This window comes from Triticum urartu, chromosome 3A (assembly GCF_056163025.1).
Source record: "Triticum urartu cultivar PI428250 chromosome 3A, HENAU_Tu73, whole genome shotgun sequence".
Taxonomy (NCBI): Eukaryota; Viridiplantae; Streptophyta; class Magnoliopsida; order Poales; family Poaceae; genus Triticum; species Triticum urartu.
The window spans coordinates 587,103,920-587,108,046 of record NC_141875.1 but is presented as its reverse complement, the minus strand read 5'-3'; the positions used below and the strand labels follow the sequence as shown (position 1 = coordinate 587,108,046).

The 4,127-nt window shown below is 46.9% G+C and overlaps 1 pseudogene across 1 annotated transcript; it reads left to right on the top strand.

Moving 5' to 3' along the window:
* The first annotated feature begins 280 nt into the window (after positions 1-280).
* Positions 281-3,245, top strand: LOC125548804 (WUSCHEL-related homeobox 5-like; annotated as a pseudogene). Its single transcript, XR_015598584.1, has 2 exons — positions 281-777; positions 2,558-3,245. The product of XR_015598584.1 is annotated as a WUSCHEL-related homeobox 5-like (transcript).
* Positions 3,246-4,127: the final 882 nt, after the last annotated feature.

Here is a 4,127-nt window from a genome sequence, read left to right as displayed (position 1 = left end):
GAATTACTAAATGGCCGAATAGATCCAGAGGAAACATAACTGGCCATGCGCGTTTACATGGTATACTTGGTACAAAGTTATTTTCGGCATAGATACCAGCCCGTATGTTACTATATGTGTAGTGTCTTAACATGATCACATGTGCGGTACACGGCAAATAGCTGGCACACGAGTCTCGCCACCCTGCCGCGCCTCTGCTGGCCCCATCGGCACCGTGCGGCGACAGCGGCCAGCCTCTCCCCTCCAGTTCTCACCCTCCCACGCGTCTTTAAATACCCCAACACCCCGCCCGACCGCAACCGCACACAAACGCAAAAACCCATACTTTCCTAGCTAGCCATGGAAAACGCCGAACACCACGACGGAGCCACCACCATCCTCTCCCTTTCCCCTCCCCCTACGTCGGCGCCCCTCTCCCCGCCGATATCCCCCAACTCGGCGGCGCTGGCGAACGCGCGCTGGGTGCCCACCAGGGAGCAAATCGCGGTGCTGGAGGGGCTGTACCGCCAGGGGATGCGCACCCCCACCGCCAAGGAGATACATCAGGTGACGGCGAGGCTGCAGGAGCACGGCCCCATCGAGGGCAAGAACGTCTTCTACTGGTTCCAGAACCGGCTGCGCCAGAAGCAGAAGCAGCAGCAGAGATCCGACTACTTCGCTAGGCAGCTCCGCCGTCCCCAGCCGCTGCCCACGCTCTGCAGGACCCCGGCCACGCCTTCTCCCCGGTCCAGCTGCAGGCGCCGCCGGCGCCGAACACTCCTGCATGCAACGGAGAAGGCACGTCCGCACATGAACCCCTCCATCTCTTCCTTCGACACGCCATTCCATTAAATCTGCTTTTGGCAATTGGCATGTAGTACATCTTGATTGATTAGCTTCTAAAAGCGCCTGTGCGTTTCTTAGCCTAGCTTTACGTTTGGGGTTTAGCTGGAAGGGATATGCATCTATGACTTTCCATTGCAAACCCCCACGGCTTTCATGCGTCTGCTGGTCAAAACTGGTCATGTGATTGGATGGTATGGCATCCATCTGGGCAAATTACTAGCACACGCATGGATGCTGACTCATCTATAGTCGTTCGTTTCTGAAAGTGAAATGAAGTAGCACGTACCTGTACTATCTGTTGTCTGTTTTGTGATGTCCCTTTGGTAGTTTGGTTCGTATGCATGCATGCACAAGGTTGCTTTGCTTGCTTGGTTATACTCCCTCCGTTCTTAAATATAAGTCTTTTTAAAGATTACAACAAGTGACTATATACAAAGGAAAATGAGTGAATCTACGTTCTAAAATATGTCTACATACATCCATATGTTGTAGTCTATTTAAAATGTCTAAAAAGACTTATATTTAGGAATGGAGGAGTATATATTCTGTTTGCTCACGATGTGCACGCACGGATGCAAGGTAGCTCCATCTTTTCGCTTGTAGTGGCACCTGTTGTTTATTGTCTTTGCCAGTACTATATGTCAACCGGCTCAAAGATCACGACACCCAGCCTTGCCCACAGCCGTAACTTGCAACAGCGCCGTCTGTTGCGGTCGTCACACCCACGACTCCGCCGCTCCTTCGCAGCTTCGGGGGGTGCCGCTCGCAGCATTGTTCGATGGTCTTCTCTGGCAGCGATGGTGTAGCGCCCCTGCACAAAAATTGCGGTGATGGTGCATGGCTCCAAGGAGATGCCATGTAACAATGGGAACAACCTTGGAGCATCAGTGCGGTAGCTGCTTGGAGAGGAATTGGACAGGCATGACCTGCCAAAGAAAATTCAATTTGGGGAAAACGGCATGTGTCGGGAAGAAGACGATGACCCGAGGAGATAAGGTTGCGTGTGTGGCTGATTTGTAGTACGCGTAGCGCTAGGCTGGTCAATCCGCAACACGCCCAGTATTGCGCTCGGCTGCCTGCAACACGACCAACATTGCAAACACCTCTGAGTGGTCAATTGAGGAGAAGCCTTTTCCTTCTCATCTTGCCCACGAAGTGTCGCTGCGTAGAGTGTCAATGGAGCAGGGAAACCCTTGCAGTCATGGTCACACGATTTTACGTTGCAGGGCTAGGCTATGCATCCTGCTGCTGCTACCTCCTCTAGCTCTTTTAATCTTTTCTGCATTGTACATGCATGCGCGCATGCCCCAGATTAGATGGAATTAACCATCCTGCACCGACGTGTCCAGACCTAGTAAGAAATCCTGCCCATATTGTAGGAAGACGGAAAATTTCTTGTGGGCCTGACAGTGGAACGAGGCATGCCAGCCAATCCAGCAGCGAGTAGTTTCTGTTTGTACCATTTTTTATTTATCAACTTGATCAAAATGGCCATGATCGATTTATATTGCTCCTGTTTCTGTGAGTTTCAACGAAACCAACTTTATCTATTATCAAGAGAAATCTGTTTGGATATTCAGCGTAAGTTTATGAGCTTTCTGCTTCCCGATATTTTGCTCGACGTTGAGCAAAATACGGGAAACACACAAAAGATACTCTCAATCCAAACATGCCTATTATTGTGGTTATACTGACATATTTTTCGTTGGATCCATATTCCTTTTTCTTGCAGCAATGTACATGCAGCAGCCATGCTACATGTCAGGGTCAGCAGCACAGGACGCAGCTAATGCAACCTACTACTCACAGATGCAGCCGCAGATAATGTATCCGAGTGCGGAGATGATGGCGCATGGCAATGTACAGGCACAGGCGCAAGCCGCCATGTACTACCAGGCAGCATCTCCGAACAACTCCAACACTCAACAACTGCGCATACTCCAGTGCCCCCCGGCCGCCTGCAGCTACGGGGCGCCTGACGCCTACTCCCACCGCCCCGTGCTTCTGAATCTGTTCCCACAGTACCCCACCTTTGCAAATCGCAGGAAGACCCGCCGCGTCGGGAGCGTTGGCTCCATGAGGCCATCGACCTCAGGGTCGATCTCTTGGGAGACGGAGAGTCCCAAGATCCCCAACAGACACATTGCTATCGATCTATGACATCTTTGGTGAAGGCCACTCAAGGTGATGCATGATTGCTGATATGCTCGACAAGTACTTTGTTGAAATCATATAGGCTATCTCTCAGTCTCATGGACAAGCCATTGAGTAGATGTACCAGTTTTCTTTCATGGGATATTTAGTTGGAATGTTGGTTTACTTAGATAATTATGAGGAAAATGTGTATTGCTTCATAAACTTGAAGCGTGCATTGGAAACCTTGTTAAATTTCATTGAGTTAGTCCAGTTAATTTCTTTTATTGCAAGGTGTATGTTCTATTTTGGTTTTAGCTTGTTTCATCATATCATTCATCTAACCATGGGTATGAAACAATCGCCAATGTTCTCAATAGATTTCAGGTATCACCCCCTTTTCATAAGAATATAAGTTTCCTTTTACTTTTAAAGGTCTATTTGAAATGATTGTAAGTTTTGAATATCTACCGACGTTTTGTTCTCGCTTGAGATACAAATACATGTGGCTACACACAAACTATAAGCGCTCCAAACATCCCCTTAGAGAAACTCAGAGGTGTATAGAAACTTAGAGAAAAAGAGGTTTATTGTTTGATTAGTTGTTTAAGTCATGAAGTGTGAAGCACACACAAGCGTATCATGTGTAAACATTATAGACGAGATAAGTATCATGGTCAATCTCACACTACAATTTTGCTCGACATACCTAATGTTTTAGGTGTTACTGTCACATACCAAATTTCACAAATTTGACCCTCATTAGCGTTGCATTCTTTCTCTGGATTAATTCCAGAAAATGGTTAGCCCATTTTCCATAAGGAAAATGAGCTTCAGCTTAACTTGTCAAATCTTTTTCTAACTATATATTCTCTTCCAATGTAAAAATTACAAGCTCAAGGTTGTTGAGTAAGCATTTTCTTCTTCAAAATAATCCCTTTTTAAACCCCTTTGTGAAGAGGCACCTTTTTAGAGACGAATTTTCTGCCAAGAAAATTACGGTAGTATCTTATGACCATGTATATTCCAACTATGCTAAAACATGAGATGCTCCAGTACAATTTTTGAATTCCAAAACTCCCAAAGTAACCAAAAAAATTGGTATCTAACCTTTGAGTATTCACCCCCAAACTTTTTGTGTAGTCTGTACACCTCATTCAAAAGCTACC